This window comes from Protopterus annectens, chromosome 10.part0 (genome assembly GCF_019279795.1).
Source record: "Protopterus annectens isolate FY-2018-M chromosome 10.part0, PAN1.0, whole genome shotgun sequence".
Taxonomy (NCBI): Eukaryota; Metazoa; Chordata; order Ceratodontiformes; family Protopteridae; genus Protopterus; species Protopterus annectens.
In genome coordinates, this window is record NC_056744.1 from 851,981,010 (window position 1) to 852,003,117 (window position 22,108).

The following is a 22,108-nucleotide window of genomic DNA, read 5'->3' on the forward strand; positions in this document are numbered from 1 at the left end:
TGTTGGATGGAAGCATTTTAGCTTATCAGTGGGAGTGGTAAGCACTAGGCAGCCTATCTACAACAAGATACAGATACAGATTCTTAGTTTTAGCATTTGAATTTGCTTATTCGTGCTCAGCACTTGTTCAGAACTTGTTGTTAGCACTAAATAAGCTACAAATTACTATGGCACTCAGCCTTCCTCTTTACCTAGAGGAAAACAATTTTTGTACTTACTTTCCTCACTTGCTTAGAGAAAAACAGCTCCTATACTCACTTTCCTCACTTTTCTAGAGGAAAGTAGTTTTTTATTCAGGCATGTCCAAGGGTCAGCTTCAAGTGTTCTCTCCTGTCTATCTGATGAATCTGGGCATCTTGAGGCAATGTAGCAATTGCCTCATGTACACAGACAACACTCTCCTCCTACCAGCCAACACCACAACCTGTGGGAGATGCACTTATCTAGCCAAACTGGAGGTAAAGATCTCTTCAACCAAGACTGCACTTGACAGTTAGGAGGAGAAGGTAAACATTTGCACCACACCACACTCATCACATAGTCCCACTAAACCTACACCACCAAACTCCACACATAGAAACATGAAAACATTCGCAGAATCTCTCAATAATAATCTACTCAAGCAACAGAGACCTCCAAAGCAGAAACGCAAGCAACCTCCACGCCTCACCACAACCCAAATGACACATAGCCCACAGACTCAGTGTGCCAATAAACCACAGCCCATAATGCAAACCAACGTACCCAACACACTAGTCATAGGTGACTCTATAGTCAGGCACACTGATGTCCCACTCACCAGACTAAACAAGGAGAAGGTTACTGTCAGCTGCCTGTCGGATGCCAGGATCCGCCACATAACCCACGCACTCAGGTCACTCCACAACAAGTACAAATATGACTCTGTCATTGTCCATGTTGGTGTGAACGACCTGAGACATACCTCCTTGGACTACATGAAAAGAGACATGGAAGAACTCTCCGATCTTGTAGCCCAGGCAGGTATGACCCAAGCCCTGAGTAGCATCCTGCCATTGCCCAGAATGATACCGCAGTAGAAGGACAACATGATTGACTTCAACAGTTGGCTAAGCTTCTGGTGTCATTCTAAGGGGATCCAGTATCTCTCTGCCTGGGACGACATGGTCGACAGACCACGATGCTTTGCCAGAGATGGCCTGCACCTGTCGCCCCTGCGATTCCAGATACTGGCTAAGGCTCTTGCCGCCCCTATAGTGCCTTTTTTAGGCAAAGTTCAAATGACAAATTCACCACCGTAACAAGAACAGGCAAGCAAAAACTGATGGTAATGCTACTCAATGCTAGAAGTCTAAATCTCAAAATGCACTCACTCGAGGCACTCCTTAAAAGTGAGAATATCGATATCTGTGCAGTGACTGAGACGTGGTTTAAGTCTCTAGAGAGCACCCCTGCATTACCAGGCTATAACTCATACCACACTTTTCGCCCATCTAACCTGGACCAGAACACCAAAGGTGGAGGTGTGTACATATTCATTAAGGATATCCACACCTCCAGGTTAGTTGCGCAGCGTAATGCATCCAAGGTTATCCAAGTGCAACTAACTCTGGGCAAAACTGCAATGCAAATTGTAGCTTGCTACAGTTCCCCCACCGTGCTCCAGGATTCCCACTCCTCTTTTCCTGATATACTGGAAAATATTAGGGTTCAACCAAACACCCAAATAATGGGCAATTTCTACTACCCCACCATTAACTGGGAAAACTACTCATGTACCAACTCCTTCGCGCAACGCTTTCTGGAATTCATAAATTCCAATGGCCTGGATCAACTTATCCACACCCCATGAAAATTACAGAACCAACTGATATTGCCAACATCCTGGCAGATAGGTTCAGTGCTAACTTTACCCCCCTCTCACCCCCTAAAGGGCCCATATCTATACAGGAAGAATGCAGAGTCCATGTAATCACATCTATGCATGTAAAAGCTGCACTCTCTAAAACCAAAAACAGAACAGACAACATCCCAGGCTGCATTTTACATGAACTTCAGAACAAACTGGCTCCCCACCTAAGCACCATGTTTAATCATAGTCTCATGTCAGGCTTTGAGCCCACTGAATGGTGCACAGCAACAGTTATCCCACTTCACAAAGAGGGAGCCAGCACTGATCCTGGGAACTATCGCCCTCCTAGTCTGACGAGCCTGGTCTGCAAGGCCATGGAATGTATCATCATGGAACTCATAAACAAAGACATTGGTAACCTCCAAACTCTGGACCCCACCCAGTTCGGGTTTGTGAAAGGCAGATCATGCCTTATGAACCCGATTGACTTCTCTGAGGCAGTTACCAAAGCCGTAGACGAGGGTAAGGTGTTTCAGAGTAAAGCCTATCTTGACCTCGCCAAGGCTTTCAACACCATTCCCCATTCTGGAATTATAGCTAAACTCACTAAACTAGTTATAAATCCCTACATCACAAGATGGGTTGCCAACTGGCTCACTGACAGAACCCACGCTGTAAAAGTTGCAGACTCCAAATCTGACTTCAAACCAGTGATAAGTGGAGTACCACAGGGTTCAGTCCTGGGACCTCTTCTGTTTGGTATCTACTTCTCTGAAGTACAGGCTTACACAGAAGGCCTCTGGCTAATGAAGTTCGCAGATGACTGCAAACTAGGAGCCATAGTCAAGTCCCCAAATGATGTGAACATCCTACAGAAGGGCCTCACTGAGACAGATGCCTGGTGTCAGAGGCACGGCCTCAAGCTCAATACCAAAAAGTGCATTGTCATCCCCTTCGGTAAAAAACTCTGTACCCATGAACTACCACATAAATGGCAGTCTACTTAATGCCGAATGTGTGATAAGAGACCTTGGTTCCCAGGTGGACAGTAGTCACGGCTTTAATTATCACATCGCCACAGAAGTCAGGAAATCCTTCTATGTGGCATACCTCATCACAAAAAGGTTCTCATCCAGGAAAAAAGAGGTCATTGTTCCCCTCTACTCGGCACTCATTAGACCTATTATAGAGTACAACGCCCCTTTCAGAATGTACATCACAAGACATCTGCAGCAGCTGGAAAGGCCACAGAAGTACTTCACAAAGAGGATTAGTGGCCTCAAACAGATGCCCTACTCAAAAAACTCCAACTTTACTCTGTAGCATATCGCCTACTCCAAGGAGATCTCTGCCTAACATATAAAGCTATGTTAAACCCAGAACTGTTGGACATGCTACACCTTAAGAAATCCCAATCCCTCCGAGCTACACGCTCTAGGGACCTAAACCTTGTCACCACAATAAATAGAACATGCTGGAGGGATAGATTCTTGTCCCAGAGACTTCCTATACTCTAGAACAAGCTTCCCATCTATGTCAAGCAAAGTTCCTCATTAGCACTTTTCAAGAAAATTCTTGATGAGTGGATGGGAAATAGGAAATACACCCCGGGGATCACTTCTCTGGCTCTGCTCGACAGAGGCACAGGAAATTAACTTTCTTGGGTGGCATAAGCCAGGGAACCTTGTTGGCTAGGCTTACTTAGGCCCTTGGGCTGATAGCCTAGTACCTACCTATGAACCTATGTTCAAAACCTCCATATCTGTTTTTTCATAAGGATAGAGCTTCTCTAAGAACCAACCCTTTGTTTCTTCCTAAGGTGGTCTCAGACGCCAATATTAATCAAACACTTCGAAGCTGATTATAGCCTCCTGAGGGAAGGTATAAACAGCTTCACAGCCTCCTCCCTTCCCATAGGAATTGGCACATATGTCCAAACCTACACCAGACAGCATTTGTATAGCTGCATTGAATCAGGAATACCTGGAAGAAAACAATCCTCCTCCTCAAGGAAGAGTAAACCTGACTGGTTGACATGTGCAATAAATAAACTCTGTAATAAAAGGAAAAAAAATTGCTGTCCAGGACCAAAAAGGAGCAGACACCTAATTGGAAGCAATCTCTCCTTAGCCTGAACAAGCAAATAAGAGCATGAGTGAAATCCTCCAAAGCAAACATTGAGTCCAAACTGGCCACATCTACTAAAGACAGTCATAAGGCTTTCTGCACATATCTCCACAATCTGAAAGGAAGCACACAGATCTGCTCAGAACTGGTGGTCAAGGACACCACATACACAAATGCTATAGATACAGTCAACCTGCTGGCAGACAGGTTCAGTGAAAACTTCACCCCTTTGTCCCCCTCCATCAGTAAATCAGAACATCCCCAGCACCTGCCCCCCTCCCCTTATCTCTAGGGAGAAAGTCATCACTGCCCTCTCAAAGGCAAAAAATACAGTCTTCATGGTACCCGATAACATGCCTGGCTGCATCCTACATGAACTCAGGGAGGAACTTGCAGCACCATTAGGCACCCTATTCAACCAAACCTGAGTACCGGCTTCATCCCACCCGAGTGGTGGACAGCCACTGTCATCCCTTTGCATAAAGGTGGAGCATCCACCAATCCAGGAAATTATATACCCATCAGCCTAACTAGCCAGATCTACAAGGCCATGAAGCAGATTATCATGGACCTCATTTACAAGGACATTGGCAATCTCCAAGCACTAGATTTCTCTCAGTTTTGGCTTTGTCAAGGGGAGGTCATACCTATTAAATTTAGTTGACTTCTTTGAGATAGTCACCAACGCCATGGATGAGTGAATGACAGTGCACACCACCTACCTTGACCTGACCAAAGCCTTTGATACTATTGCCCACTCAGGTATAATAGATAAACTCTCACTCAACTAGGCGTCAATCCATATGTTACCAGATGGGTAGCAACCTGGCTCACTGATAGAACCCACCTAGTCAAAATAGTGGACTCCACCACAAGCAGTAGACCCGTAACAAGCGGTGTACTCCAGGGATTGGTCTTGGGGCCTCTGTTGTTTGGGATATACTTTTCTGAGGTGCAGGCCAAAACCAGTGGGCTATAGCTGACTAGGTTTGCAGATGACTGCATGCTGGGTGCTGCCATCAATTCCTCTAGTGATGTGGACATCCTGCAAGAGGGTCTCACCCAAATAAATGACTGGTTCCAGAAACATGGCTTCAAACTGAATGCCAAAAAATGCGTCATCATCATCCCCTTTGGGGAGAGTAGCATCCCCACAAATTATCACATTAATAATAAGGCCCTAAGCACGCAATCAGCTGTGAGGGACTTGGGTACCCAGGTAGATAGTAAACAGAATTTTTAAGTACAATGGCCCTTTTGGCATGTACGTCATAAAGCACATGCAGCAGCTGGAGAGACCACAGAGGTTCCTCACCAGGAGAATCCAGGGCCTCAAACATCTACCCTATACAGATAGGCTAAAGGTCCTGTCCCTCTTCTCAGTCTCTTACAGACTCCTCAGAGGTGACCTCTGTCTGGCATAAAAAGCAATCTCAGACCCCACCTTGCTGGGTCTGCTGCATATCAGCAAGTCACGCTCCACACCAGTAACCCGCATGTGCAAGCTCAATGTAATTCATGAGATCAATAGGACTTGTTGGGGGGACAGATTTGTGTCCCAGAGACTCCCCCTTTTGTGGAATAGACTCCCTCTCCATATCAATCACTGTACCTCATTAACCTTTTTTAAGCACAACCTGGATAACTGGATGGGGAACAGAAAATACACCCCTGGGATTCCACCTGTGTCCCTGCTGGACAGTGGCATTGGGTGCTGACTTGTTGGAACATGGGCTAAATTCTTGGTTAGGCTTGTAAGGGTCTCATGGCTAATAGCTGTAACTTCCTATGAAACTATTGATTTGACCATTTTCTTCCCCAGTTTTTCCAACAAAGGTGAATATTGCTTACATTTGCTGGACATTCACAGACAATTATGATTTTACCTCAGCAGGACTAAAGAATCTAGAAAATTGGATCAGTTATTTGTCTCCTTTTCCACTCCAACTCTGGGAAAATCTGTCTTAAAAGTTACTTTGTCTAAATGGCTAAGAGATTGTGTTACCTTCATTTACAATCACAGCAACCTCAAGTTACCTGCACCTGTGAGAGCGCATTCCACCAGATCAATAGCCACATCAGCTGTTTTCCACTCCAAGGCTTCCATGGATGAAATATGCGCAGCCGCAACATGGGCTACTCCACATACTTTTATCACTCATTACAAATTAGATATGGTCTCTAGGGAAGAGCATTCTGTGGCTCTATGGTTCTCAGGAATATCCTTTGCTAAGGCCACCCAGGACCTAAAGTAGCTGAGGACTCTGTCCCAAAAGTCAAGGATGAATGAAGATTGACAGCATCAGATAAAGAAGTTATGTACTCGCCATAATGTTCCATCTGTGTTGTCGAGCTTCATTCATCCCTGACACCCCATCCTCCTCCTCTCTCCTGTAGACTTCCTGAAGGATCAGATGCTTGTCCTGAAATTGTTTAGGTTTGACCTTGGACATGGCTTCTTCCTATTTTTACAAATTCCTCTGTCTTGTTATGTTGCTGCAAACTCAATCTGAGGTAATATGGAGAGGGGTATTGTGGGTAGAGTCTTAGCTCAAAGGTTTTTGGCTGGCACGGACTGTATAATGGCCAAGTACCCCAAAGGTCAAGGATGAATGAAGATCGACAACACAGATGGAACGTTATGGTAGGTACATAACTTCTGTTTTCTGAGTATGCTGATATTTTTGCAGACAAACTGGGCAAACTACCAGTTGTGTACTCTATGACGTTAGACCCAGTGGTCAACCCAGTTGTCAGACCAGCATGGAAAGTTCCAGTAGTTATGCAGAGCAGAGTCAAAGCCGAGCTAGACAGAATTGTGGAGCTAGGAGTAATTTGTCCAGTAGAAGAATCTACTGAATGGGTATCCTCCATGGTAGTAGCTCATAAAAAAAACTCAGATGATATCAGAATATGGATTGATCCAAGAGATCTGAACAAAGCATTAAAAAGGCCTCATCATCCAATGCACACAGTCGAAAAGGTTGTTGTCCTCATGCCAGACGCCACTGTTTTTTCTGTGCTATATGCAAAGAGTTAATTTTGGCAAATTTTGCTTGACAGAAAATCTTCATTATTAATTACATTTGGTACGCCATTTGGATTATACAGATTTCTGAGAATGCCATTTGGAATAAATTCTAGCAAGTCTTTCAATGAGCAATGGAGCAAATTTTTGGGGCTATCCATGTGCTATTATAGTAGATGATATTCTAGTAGGAAGCAATGGTGAAGTCGAACATGATAGAAACCTCAAGAAAGTTCTGGAAAGAACACGTGAAGTGAATCCTAATCTGAATCTTCATAAGTGCAAATTCAGGCTAGAAGAAGTTACTTATGTTGGTCACTTGTTTACCAGTTCCGGCTTACGACCAGATTTTTCCAAGAAAACAGCAATTCTCGGGATGCCAGCTCCAGACAATGTTCAAGCCCTACAACATTTTCTTGGCATGGTCAACTATCTAGGCAAGTTCATTCCAGATTTAAGCGAACTTACAGCATCACTCAGAGAGCTGACACGCAAAGATGAAATTTGGTCATGGACAGAACAGCACCAAAGAGTATTTGATATCCTGAAACAAAAAATTGCTAACCCACCAACTCTCAGCTACTATGATGTTTACAAACCAGTTACTCTTTACTGTGATGCTTTTACGTTTGGTCTAGGTGCAGTTATTCTTCAAGAGGGTAGGCTAGAAGCCTATGCATTGAGAACTCTTACCCAAACTGAGATGCAGTTTTCCCAGATTGAGAAAGAGCTTTTGGCAATTGTGTTTGCATGTTTGAAGTTTCATGATTATATTTATGGTCGATATGTCCAGATCGAATCTGATCACTGACCTTTGTCACTATTTTGAGAAAGCCTATGCATACAGCTCCAGCTATACTGCAATGTATGATGCTTAAATTGCAAATGTAATTTCAATCTTGTCTATAAAAAAGGAAAACTTTTTTCTTGCTGATACTTTACCCAGATTGCTCAGAAAAAAACACAGAGCAGCATAACAATGAGCAACTTGATTTTGAGGTCATGGAAGTGAGAAATTATTTTTCCCCATGTCTTGATGAGCTCAGAACTCACACAGCTTTAGATCCAATTCTCCAGAAGCTAAATCTCTTTATCAGTCGAGGATGGCCTTAAAAGCAATCTTGTTTAGCAGTAGAAGTGCAACCTTATTTTCCATACAGAGATGAGATTTTGTCCGACAAAGGTATCATCATGAAAGGTCCTAAAGTAATTGTTCAATCCTTACAACAAGAGTATATTAAGAACTTGCAATGTGGCCACCCAGGAACTGAGTCTACCAAAAGAAGGGCGAGAGGTCTAGTATTTTGGCCTTCTATGTCAAGAGATATTGAGAAAATACTTTATCTTGTTCGGTATGTAATAATACAAAGCCGCATCAACAGAAAGAACCACTTCAGTTAAACCAGATTCCTGAATTACCTTGGTCGACAGTAGCCACAGATATCTTTGAGTGGAATGGTCAACGTTACTTGGTGTTAGTAGACTGTTATTCAGATTGGTTCGAGATTGACCTACTTCCCAGTCTAACTTCCAGTACTCTCATTACTAAGTTGAAGCAACATTTTTCTGTCCATGGTAGTCCACACAGTTATTTTTGACAATGGTGCACAGTGTTCTAGTCAGCAGTTCAAGAGATTTGCAGAAGAGTGGGACTTTGCTCATATTACGAGTAGCTCTGAATACACTCAGTCAAATGGTTTGGCTGCACGTGCAGTTCAAGTGCAAAACAGCTGTTAGAGAAAACCAGACGTGACAATACTGATGTTTTTCTCAACTTGTTAAATCTCAGAAACATTCCTCATGATAAACATCTTGGTTCATCTGCCCAGAGACAAACCAGAACCACATGACCAATCAGCAGTAATTTATTGATTCCATGTGCTAAGAACAACAAAGTAGTAAAAGCTCAACTGTTGAGAAAGCATTTGTCCCAAAAGTCTTACTATGATAAAACCAGCAAACCACTCCAGTCTTTACAAAAAGGGGAGATAGTGAGGATGCAGATGTCAAAAAGTTTTGATCACATCGGATTTGTGAAAAGTTTGTGTCAAGAGCTGAGATTGTACATTGTACAAGGAATGGAATTCAGATGAAATCAGAAGCATTTGTTGCTAGTGTCAGAACGAGTGTGTTAACAGCATCTTGCTTGTGACAAAGACTCCAGTTCTTCTGTGTTTTCTAATTTCTCCAAATCTTTTGGGTTTCTAATACCATGATGGGAATGGACCCCATTCCTAAGTCAAAGTATGATTAAAATTCATGAAATTAGTATTGCTTCAGTCTTTGATATCAGCCAGTAGTGCTCTTCGAAGCACCTGCAATGTGCCCAGTAATGACTCCTTCCGCAATTCGTATGCATTTACATGGATTGGAAACATATCTAAATATGACTGTAAAGTATTTTTTTTATAAGACCCGTTGCTCTACTACTATTGGAACTGTCTGGGTATCTTTCCTTCACATTGCTCTTGTTTCTGCCTGCAGAGCCTGGTATTTTATGACTTTGTGTCTCTCGCTCTACGCAAGACACTATAGTCACCGGGTGTGGCGATTTTAATGATCAATGCTACTTTTGTCTTCTTTTCTTGGACCACTATATCCGGTTTTATAGCATCTATCTTTTGAACTGTTGGTAATGGGTGATCCCATGTGATATAAACTTCATTGTTTTCTATGATGCTTTGTGGCTCATGTTTCCAGTGTTTTTCAGCCACTTCGATGCCATAATGTTTGCAGAATCCTGAGTGCAATAGTCTCTCCACATTATTATACCTTTGAGTATGCAGTCCTTCTGCCATTAGTGTGTCGCAACCAGCAACAAGGTGTGCGACTGTTTCCAATTCGGTTTTACAAAACCTACATTTGTCTGTTTCTCCCACATGTTCAATGGACTTTGTAAACCAGCGTGTACATAGCCCACTATCTTGAGCTGCCAATATTAACCTTTAATTTCTGGGTTTGAATTCGCCATTTCATAACCATTCCTGTGTTCTTTCTTGATCAAAATGAGGCTCTTCCAGAAGTTTTCTATACTTGCAACTATATTTATGTTTTTTCACATTTCTTGCCTTTTCATCTGGTCCTTAACCTTATATTCTTTCATTTTTTGGCACATTCAGTTCCTGCCTGGTTTTTATCTACATCTGGTGTGATTTCCATTCCTGCTTGACGTCGATATGCTTCTGCTAAATTAAGCAGAGAAGTCATCTTAGATTTAGTCTCCTCATGTTTCAAAACTTTCACTACATTTGGATCTTGTGAGGTCAGTAGATATGTGTGGAGTCCCAAGGTTGCAGATCTATGCATGTAATCAATTTCAAGGAGGCCCATCCCTCCTTTGGAACAGGGAATATATAATCTTGGTATACACTGATTTTTTATAAATCATTTGGTGAGCATGAAGCATCCTTCTTGTTTTAATATCTAATCTATCCAACACTTTTTGGGGCCAGTCAATCACTCCAAAACTCTAGGTTAGGACAGGAAGAGCAAATTGATTTATAGCTTGGATCTTGTTCCCAGATGTCAATGCTGTTCTCAGGATTAATTTAAGTCTTCTAAAGTATTCCTTACTGAGTTTTATTCACACTTGTTCATGTTTTATTGCTGAGCCTTCATCAATTCCCAGGTATTTATACACTCCCTCTTGCTCAAGTTCTTTTATATCACATTCTTGTCCCAAACTGATGTTCTCCTGGTGCTGCAGTTTTCCTGCTTTAAATGTTGCTTTTGCACATTTATCAAGACCAAATGGCGTTCTTATATCATCTAAAAAAGTTTTGACAACCTGCAGCTGTACTTTCAGTTCCTCATCTGATGAACTATACACTTTTAAATCATCGACAGAGAAGATGAGAAGTCATTAGTCTTTGTTGTTTTCTAGGAGCCAGATTGTAGCCATGGCCTAAGCTGTTAAGTAAACAGCTTAATGGATTAATGGCAAGGCAGAATAGCAACAGTGGCAGAGTCACCCTGGAATATCCCCCTTTGAATTTTTATCCCTGGGATAATAATCTGTCCTTTATCATGGCTTAATTGCAAAGTGGTCTGCCATTGTTTCATGGTTACTGTAATGTAGTCAATCAGTGTAGGGTGTATCTTATATATTATTAAGCACTCTTTTATCCATGAATGTGGGATACTATCAAATGCTTTTTTGTAGCCAATCCATGCCATACTTAGATTCTTCACCTTTTTACAGTTCTTCACTATAACTTTATTTAACAACAAATGATCCTTTGTTCCATATGACTTTCTTTTATTGCCCTTTTGTTCTACTGCCATAATTGAGTTTTCTTCTAAATGACTATAAACTCTGTTGATGTCATTTCCCGTGTATAGTTTATATGTCTTTGAAAGACAAGTTATAGGTCTATAATTTTTAGGGTAGCTTGCAGGTTCACTCTTAAGTAAGAGCATTGTTTTTCCTGTTGTTAGCCAGTGTGGTGTCTGTTCGGGGTGCGCGTATAAATAGTTCTTACTCATAGCTAAATCCTTGTGCAAACATGTTAATACTTTTAACCAAAAGTTCGGTACTGCATCTGGGCATGGGGTTTTCCATTTAGAGGCTTTTCTCAACTTTATTTCAATTTCTCTGGCTGTTACTTCATCCCATTTCATATCCTGTACTTTTAAACTTCTTATTCTTTCTTTTACTTCTATCCATTTAGCATCTTTGTTATGTTCCACAGGATCTTCATCGATACCTCTCCAAAATGTATCTACTTCCTCTTTTTTGGTGGTCTTTCAATTCCTTTTACCTTATTTCTGAATTCTCTATAAAACTTTTTGTGTCATCAATAAATAGCTTATTTTGTACTTTTCTCTTCTGTGTATCTTCTAAGTTTTTCCACCTGTGCTGAAATTTTTAATTTATTTGCGATAGTGCATGATAGATCCTGGTCTGTTATAATACTGTGCATTGCTTTAACCACATCTATCTTTCTTAGTATTTTTGTTGATTTATTCCATCTTGTATAATCTTCTAACAGTGACACTTCTTGTCTTAATTGCTTTATGTTTTTTTTCTACTCAATACTTCCATGATGGTTTTTGATTTCTCTCCTTCCTTTCCTTCACTACCCTGTGATCTTGCGGTAGAACTTTATCAGTTAATCAGACTTCTTGCTTTTGGGGTTTTATTGACCTTCTGCAGTTTATTTCTCTCATTGATCTTAATATATCTATCCATGTCCATTAAATCAAGCAACTCTTCTCTTGGCTTATTTTCTTCTAAACTGAGGACACATCCCTTGTTTTCCATTTCCTGCGGGTATTCTATAGAAAGATGTTAAGTTGTCAATCTCGCCTTCATTCTTGCTGGATGGGTTCCGACTCGGCACTTGCTAAGCTTGAGAACTCCTTTTACCAGCTCGAGGCAACCCTATATCCCATGTTGCAAGGCGAGACTACCTCAGATCTCGTTTGCCGCTTCGCGAAGAGGTCTTTTTTGCCAGCTCAGGTGAGTTTTCAATTTCACAGTTATTCAGGGGTAATTCACCCTTTTTTCTTATTTTGGTTAGTTTCTACTAGTGTGTATAGCTATACTATAGTTCCCACCCTATATTCCTTCCATTTGGGTAAAAGTTTAATTTTTCTCTGTTAGGCCTATGTCTCCCAGTTCATTAATCCCTGTCAGTTTGTGTGTGTTTTGGGGTTAATTGTGTGACTTTTGTTGTGTGTGTGTATTTTCTTAGACTATGTCTAAAGAAGGAAAGGTCTCAGGCTTCAAGAAGTGTGACTCGTGCTGTCAGAAGATGTCTCTGACAGACGGTCACACTTCTTGTGTTTACTGCCTGGGGCCTTTACACCTGCAGGACTCCTGTGCTATATGCCACTCCTTTAGCCAGAGAGTCCTGCAGGAGAGGAGGAACAAGTTGATCCTCCGTGGCTTATTAAAGCCAGAAGGTTCACCGACAAAGACTGGGTCGGGTAAACCTTCCAAGCCACCTAAGGTTCAGGCTCGGTAGTTAAGCCTTCCCGGTGGCTCCGACTCTTCGGAGTCGAGATCAGCTCCGGCTGGAGCCAATCTTTCTACCTCTGATATTGTAGTGTCGGTTCCTTCCGGGTCCGACACACAGTCTCCAGTTTCCTTGTCGGCACCGGCTGGTGCCGAGGTGTTATCCAGCATCGGAGCCGATAAGTCTTGGCTCCATCTGGAACCGAGAGGTCGCCGGCTCCGATGGCTCCGTCCAGGAGGAGATCTCGGTCCCCTTCTCTGGAGTCGATTCGCTCGGCTCCGAGGTCTCCTCTTTTATCGGACGGAGTCATCGGAGCCGATCTTCAAATCTTCCAGGCTGTCAGACCACGATTTAGAGAGGGTGGTAAGCAGGCTGTTGAAGTCACAGGCACTAGCCCAAATGCTCCATAGCCCATCTCAACAGACTTCGGCTATTGCTCTTCCCTTGAACTTCCTCCTCCGACTCTCCTCCAGAGTTCGGAGCCGGAGCTTTTCGAACAGTGACCATGTCGCCGCCGGGCCGATACATCCCCTTCGGCTCCGTCGTCTGCTCCGATCTCCTCCATGAGACCTTCCTTGGAGGGATCCGTCGTCGAGTTTCCTAGTCGGCTCCGAGGGGCCAGTGGCATCGGACCCTTGTCCGACCCCACTCTCCCTCTCGGAGCTTCGCTTGGTGAGCTCGGCACCGACATCGGCCTCGGAGCCTTCTTTTTCAGTGGAGCCGGGAATTCCTGTCTCTTCGGAGCAGGAGTCTTCTGGTCTCCCTGGGAGAGGAGCCTTTGAGGTGATGAGGAGTGTCCTGGTACCTGAGCCAGGTCAACGGTCCATTCCTTTAGCTCCTCCCTCTTCGGTGCCTGTTGATGTCTCTTGCCAGTCTCTTGCTCCCAGGCCCAGGGATCCATCGCCCCAGGTTTCCCCATTGGGAATGACTTCCTCTTCCGAGGTTTCTCCTGATCCCACAGGAGAACCCCCGCGCAAGCGGACGTGTAAGAGGAAACACACAGACTCCCCTGAGTCTACCACATCGGATACCGACTTAGATGAGTCGGAGGGTTCCCCCCGGTCCCCCTCTGAGGATGTCTCCTTTGCAGACATCCTGGAACTCCTCAAACAGAGGGGGAACTGGCCTGCCATTGACCCCTCCGAGGATGAGTCGGTATACCTGGAGGCGTTTGGATCTCGACCCTACACCTCCTGGGTGTCTCCGCCTTTCGACCCACTCATGCAGGTAGTGGCTCAGAAGGAGTGGGCAGCCCCGAATTCTGTGGAACCTGTCCCCAGGAGGCCATCCAAATTTATTACGGCCCCTTCAGACAAGCAGTTTCTTTCTAAGGGCGTCTCTGTGGATGCTATGGTGGTGGCGGCGGCCACCAAGAAGGAACTTGCGGATCCTTCCGTGCCTGTCCATCCTCCTAACAAAGACTCTAGGACCATGGATAGGTATGGCAAGCGGATGTTTTCTTCAGCGACCTTTGCTATGCGTTCGCTGAACTACCTTTGTCACTTCACCAGACTTCAGAGAGACATTCTCAAGGAACTAGGTGAGGTAGTTCAGGATCCTTCAGCTGCTGGGGCTCAGGACAAGATTGCCTCACAGCTAGCAATCCTAAATTCTTTAACCAACTCCTCCATGCGGCTCATCTCCTATGCGGCCGATGGAGCGAGTAGAGCCGCAGGCACAGGAGTGGCACTTAGGCGTCAGGCCTGGATGCGGCTTTGTAATTTCGCGGACCCCTTCAAGGCGTCCTTCACCAATACCCCCTTTGACGGTTCGGCTTTGTTCGGACCGCAGGTGAAGGAGACCTTGACCAGGTGTGAACAAGACGGCAAAACCCTTTCTGCCGTAGGAGTCCATTTTTCCACTCCTTCAAGACCCTACCCCAAAGGTCAGAAAGGAGTGAAAATGTGGTTCCGTAAACCCCAAGGAGTTACGCCGGACACACGTGGTCAGTTTACCCCCAGAGGCAGAGGGGGTAACAATAACAGATGCCACCCTAGAGGCAGGGGGGGGTCCCCAGAATCAGGGTAGCAGGGAGCCTCTTCCTGACAAACCCTTTCAGCATCCCTGAGGTGTTGCCCGACTGTCCACCCTTGGAGGCAGTCGGGGGAAGGATATCGCTGTACCCATTAGCCTGGCGTTCCCTCTCACAAGACATATGGGTACAGTCGATCATATCCGAGGGTTACAAAATCCCTTTCGAAAGGTATCCGTACCTCACCAATCCCTTCCAGACATCTCACCCGGTCAAAGGGATTTGGCAAAACAGGAGGTCTCAAAGCTCCTAGAAAAAAGAGCCGTCCAAATAGTTCCAGCAGACCAAGTAGGATCCGGCATCTACTCAAGATTCTTTTTGGTCCCCAAAAGGACGGGAGATTGGAGACCAGTTTTAGACCTGAGCAATCTAAACAGATTTGTCAGAAAGGCAAGATTCCAGATGGTCACGCTTCAGTCCATTCTGCCCTTTTTGGGCAAGGACAACTGGATGTGCTCGATAGACCTTCAGGACGCGTACTATCACATAAAGATACACAGACGCTCCAGGAGGTTTCTCTGCTTTCGGCTGGGGACCAGACATTTTCAATTCAGAGCCCTGCCCTTTGGCCTCACTTCAGCCCCCAGAGTGTTTACCAAATGCATGGCAGTGGTTACGGCTCATCTGAGACGTCAAGGATTCCAGGTGTTTCCTTATTCTGACAACTGGCTCCTCTCCGCCACCACCAAGCATCAGCTTCTCCAATGCAGAGACTACACTCTGCAGATCTGCACACAGTTGGGAATCTCAGTGAATTTAGAAAAATCTTCTCTGCTGCCTTGCCAATCTATCACCTTTATAGGCGCAGAGCTAAACACCGTCAGTATGTTAGCCAGACTAACAAATCAGAGAATTCTGGACATCCAAAAATACATTCGGATCATATTACTGAGCAACAAGGTCAGAGCCAGATTGGTTCTGAAGGTTCTAGGTCTTATGGCTACGGCCATTGTACTTCTACCATTAGCTCGCTTCCACATGCGTCTTCTGCAGTGGATGTTATTCACTCAGTGGTCGTTCCAGAACCTACCCATGAGGCACGAAATTCTGGTTACACAATCGTGCAAGACTCATCTAACCTGGTGGATATCTTCTCCTCTGCTCCATCAGGGCCGACCATTTGTTCCCCCAACTCCGGTTGCCACAGTCACTTCGGATGCCTCTCTGATCGAGTGGGGGGGGGGGCATTATCAGGGCAGGATGGTCCATGGGACTTGGCAACCCACAGAATACCATCTGCACATAAATGTCCTGGAGATGAGAGCGGTGCTTTTAACGTTGCAAGCCCTCAACGACTTTCTTCCCTCAGGGACTATTGCAGTTCAAACGGACAACATGTCCGTAGTCTGGTACGTCAACAAACAGGGCGGGACCAGGTCCTATCCTTTATGTCGAGAAGCTCTCAGACTTTGGCAATGGGCAATCTTTTCTCATCAGTTTCTGATAGCAACGCACATCCCTGGCAGGTCCAACCTCTTAGCGGACAGACTGAGCAGAGCTATTCTCATGCCTCTCGAGTGGTCTCTCAAACAATCGGTAGTGGACGAGATTTTTTAGAAGTAGGGCACCCCTTGTTGCGACCTTTTTGCTACACCCCAAAACAGCAAATGCCCGGACTTCTTCACCCTCTTTCCCCTACCAGGCCATCCCCTGAGAGACTCTCTAACCCAGGATTGGCCCGGGGACTTCTGCGCTTTTCCCCATTCCTCTAATTCCACAGGTCATTCAGAAAGCTACCGTTTTGAGAGCCAAGTTGATTCTCATTGCCCTTACTGGCCTCGACAAATTTGGTTTCCGTCCTACATCGTCATCTCCTGGTGCAGCCTTGGCATCTGGACCCAGTTCCAGATCTTCTGATCCACCAGACGGGTCAACAGCACCGGGCCATTCGTTCTCTCAACCTCACTGCTTGGTTGCTCCACTTCCTTCCCTAGCCAGGCTTCCTATGATCTCTGACCCTGTTAGAGATATCATAATAGCTTCCTTAAAGTCGTCCACCAGAACGGTTTATGCTAGCAAGTGGCGACGTTTTTCTCTATGGGCAAATTCCAGACACACTGATCCCTTTACTGCGCCGGTGCATTCAATTTTGGATTTTCTGGCTGTAGTTTTTTAGTCAGGATCTTCTTCATCGACAGTTCAAGTCCAATTGGCAGCAATTTCTAAATATCATGTTGGCTTGCAAGATCATAACATAATGTCGCACAGACTGTGCAAAGCTTTTCTGAGAGGTGTTTTTCTCCTAAAACCTCCAGTAAAACATCCTCCTCCACAATGGGATCTGAATTTGATGTTAGCATCCTTGATTTTACCCGCCTTCGAACCGTCTGCTTCATGCTCGTTAAAGTTGCTGACCTGGAAAACAATATTCTTGGTTGCTGTCACTTCAGCAAGGAGGGTTTCTGAACTACAAGCCCTCTGTATCCGTTCTCCATACTTTTTTTTTTTCACAAGGATAGGGTATCCTTAAGAACTAATCCATCTTTTCTGCCCAAAGTTGTTTCTCAGACTAATATTAATCAATCCATTGATCTACCAGTTTTTTTCCCTAATTATTCGGACAGAGCTGAACAAAAACTTCATTTTTTGGATGTCCATCGTCAACTCAGATATTATTTGCATAGAACTAAACAATTCAGGAAATCTGATCAATTATTTGTTTCCTATGCAGAAAACAGAAAAGGTCTCCCAGTTTCGAAAGTGACCTTATCCAGATGGTTGTCTGCTACCATTTCTTATGTGTATTCGCTCAGAGGCAAGCAACTACCCTCAAAACCGAAAGCGCATTCAACCAGGAGCCTGTCCACATCTACAGCTTTTCAGGATAGGCTACCCATTGATACCATTTGTGCAGCAGCTACTTGGGTCACTCCTCATACCTTTGTCTCTCATTATAAATTAGATTTGGCCTCCAGGGACAGAGCCAGGTTTGGTTCCACAGTTCTCAAGAGTCTGTTCCATTGAGCCACCCAGGATACAGGTGCTAGGGACGCGGTCCCATCCAGCAAGAATGAAGGCGAGATTGACAACTTAACATTTAGAAGTTATGTACCTACCATAACGTTCCATGTTAGTTGTCTTCTCTCGCATTCTTTCTTGCGTCCATCCCTCCTTCCCCCTGGCCTGGACAGATCTTGAAGGGATTCTCTTTCTCAGGTTTCACTCTCCTGAATCTTCAGTAGAAAGAGTCTTAAGTTTAAGAACTTTTTTGCCTAGTTCTTCTAGGCTAGTCTTTTCTCTTCCTTTGGGAATAGTATTATTTAGCAGGGTATTTTAGCTACCAAACAAGATCTGAGGAAGTCTCGCCTTGCATCATGGGATATAGGGTTGCCTCGAGCTGGTAAAAGGAGTTCTCAAGCTTAGCAAGTGCCGAGTTGGAGCCGAGGATCGGCTCCGAACCCATCCAGCAAGAAAGAAGGCGAGAGAAGACAACTAACATGGAACGTTATGGTAGGTACATAACTTCTAATTTTATAGCATCTTCCTGTGGCACATTCTCTTCAATTTCATCCTGTGCCATCTGTTGCTCTGTCATATGGAAACTCACTGTCCTATCACTCCTCAACATTGACTGCATCAGAGTTTCATCAGTTTCCTGTTCCTTACCTTGCTGTCTAGCTTCAAGTGAACATTTATACTGGTTTCCTGTGGAAGGCTCCAAAATATCTTGATATGGCACTTGACCAATTGCTTCCTGTTTCACTGGTTTCCCCTTAATTTGGATATCCGTTGCTCTGTCCTGTTGTAGTGCTTTCTGCATTTGATTTTCTACACTGAATCCTTCTTTTTGCAGCTGCTCCATAACCTCAATTTCTATTTCTTTTACTTCTTCATTACTAATCACTTTTTCTGCTTTTCCTCTTAGTCTTCTTATTTTTTGTATTGTAAAGTTTTCCATATCTGGATTCCTTTGCCAATATTTCTCCTCAAATATCTTTGGTGCTGCTCTTTTTGTATTGGTTAGTTTTGCTTTCTCCTTTGTATAGATATTACATCATATTAAATCTCTTTTCCTTTCCCATGTCCATATTTTTTTTTCACGTCTCGTGATCTTCTTGCTTTTCCTTATTCTGGAGACACACTCCATCATGCTGTGATGTAGTCTGTGTTAGACCTTCTACATTAAATCCTTCACTTCGCAGGCACTCCATAACTTCAACTTCTATTTCTTTAACTTCTACTTTACAAATCTTCTTTTCTACATTACATCTTTGTGATATTAATTTTTTGTTGTGAAATTTTCCATATCTGGATGCCTTTGCCTATATTTCTCTTCGAATATCTTTGAGACTGCCTTGTTAACTTGGCTTTCTCCTTTGCATAAATATTGCACCATATCAAATCTCTCTTTCTTTCCCATGTTTATATTTCTTTTTTATATTTTTCAAATATCTCTAGGTTTTGTTGTTTATATTTTCGCACTTCCTCAGATGCTTCTTTTTCCAAATAGATCAAAGTTTCTTGATCTATATACTGTCTTTCAAAAATCTGTTCTATTAATGAATGCAAATTTTTATTTGAAGCTTCTGACAGTTTTTCCTGCGGAAGTATTTTTCATTCCTCTAATTTCTCTCTCAATTGTTTTGTATATCTTGTGTCTGGAAATTCTGGGCTTTTTTCCTAATAGTAGCAATACATAATTACTTTCTTATCCTCAGTAGTCCACTCTGTCGTCTTTATGGCTGTTCTTTGGCCAATCGTTTTTTGTGATGTTTGCGGACTGCTACTTCCTTCTACAACAAGGGGGCCATCCTCCCCCTGGGCCTGGCCTGGCCTGGCCCCATTGTAGGAATGTTTCTGTATTTTGAGGATTCTACACTGTCATCTGTCACCTACCAGGATTGGGCACCTTTTTATCCTGTGTCTTGTGCACCCAGCTATATTTTTAGTTTCTGACTTAATTCTGTCCATGATATATGCTATGTAAATACAGTCTATATATCAGTGTCACCTTGGTGAGATTTTGTGAAAACAGGGTACACCTTGCGAAGGTATTCACCAAGACTTGAGGATGACTTCAGTTTCAGCACTACTACTCTCCTTTACTTGCTGGCTTTTCATCTCTCCATTCAGACCACTAATTCCCCTAGTTCTTAGAGTGACTTGTCCAATGTTCCTGTTCCAGAGAAAGCATTCTCCATTCCTGAGAAAATCCTTGAAACTCCTCAAGCAGAACATTCCCCAGTGACTGTCCCTGTTGCTAAACCCAGTCCTAACTATTATGTCACAAGATCAGGTCGCATCTTGAAACATAGTTCCAGATGTTTTTCTTTATTAGTGTCTGTATAAATTGCATGCCTATTGGAATGTCATTGTTTATATGAGAAGCTCAGTAAAGAGGGAGGATGCAGATCAGAGTGTGTGTGATATACCTTTAAGAAGCTTTTTAGTGAGTCAGCACATGCATATAAGTAATGAGCACGTGCAGGCAAGAGTGCCAGTTTGAGTGAGCAGCCAGAGTGTGAGCATTCAAGTATGTAGTCATTCAGTTAATTAGATAGTTTGTTTAAGTTTAATGTTCCTGCCATCCATCGTGATGTATTTGTATTCAGTAAACTACTTAAACGAACACCCAAGCCTCAACGTCTTCTTATTGCACTTAAGTAGAGCGACAAGTATAATAAATTTGGGGGTATGGTAAAAAAGAATAAAAGATAAAAAGAGTGTATAAATAAAGAAATAAAATGTTTCCAAGAAAAATATTTTTGTGAAAAATAAAAATTGATGCTATCGAAAAAGATAAAAAGGTATGATATAGGAATGTAATGATAAAACATTACTATGTAAATCATGGAAAATCTAACAGATGAAAAAATTACAGCTATGAAACCAAGAAGCAAATAGTATAATCAGAAAGGAGAATGTGCAGATTTTTTGTTGAGACTGGTAATAGATAAATTGCTAGTAAAAGGAAATATGCTATATAAAATGAAAAGTGATAGAATATCTTTATATTGTCAAGAAAAAGAAGCATGGAACATCCATCCTCAACCTCTTTTCCCATTTTGCACATGGAGTCGCGGTGTCACTTCAATGGTGACAATCATCTTGAGCCAAGGTTTACACCGCTGGGTGGCTAGCCCTGCCACGATGGTTCATCCGTACAGAACATGTCTTTTTGAAATGTAAACAAATAAAAATGTTATGGACTGTGTAAAGAATATTTTTTCGAAGATATAAAATAAGTGGATAAAATAAACATGAATATGATTAAATATGGATATTATAAGAATAGAAGTACAGAATATGTTAAAAGATAAAAATGGTATTTCATGTTGTATGACTTATGTGGAATGAAAGAATGAATTAAATTATGTGTACTGGTAAATAGATTTTAGCAACAATATTAAGTAAAATTAGATTTGGTTATGGAAAACGGAGTAGGGGTCTAATAGGCTGAAAATTTAGTATGACTGCAAAGGAAATTATGAATATGTGTAAACAGGGTTGTATATCTTTATGTTTGTACATTTGTAAATATTTGTAAATATTCAAATATGTTGTAAATAAGAGATGTGAGAGTGTTCAATCTCGCCTTTGTTCTTACACATGGGTTCGGAGCCGATCCTCGGCTCCGTGCCGGCCGACTGCAAGCTCTGCATCGAGAAGAAGCTCGAGGACATCTAATACCCACAATCCCCCTCTGCCTTTACCCCAGATCTAGTTTGCCGCTGCTGCATACGCATCGCTGGGGACTAGCTCGAGGCTTTTACAGATAAGAATTTATCTTTCTGTTTAGATTTTTCAAAAAAATTACTTTAAATCTAGTCAATGAAAAGTTAGAGTAGGTGTGTGAGTGGACTTAGATATCTCGGTTCCTTAGATTAGTTACTTAGTTAACTAAAGGGTACAGAGTTTTTTTCGGGGCCTACCACCCCTACTTGGATTACTTGACTAAGTATTTGTTGTAGTCTGCTTTATTAAGGATTTGACACTTATTACCGGATTTGACCTTTTTCATTGGAAGTGACTTTTACTTACTGGACTGTCTCTCTTTCTTGTTATTATGTCAGAAAAATTAAAATCTGGCTTGAAACGTTCTCAGTGTGGCCAAAAGATGTCGGTCACAGACAACCACAGTTCCTGTGTCTACTGTCTTGGCCCTCTCCACTTACAAGAGGACTGCTGTA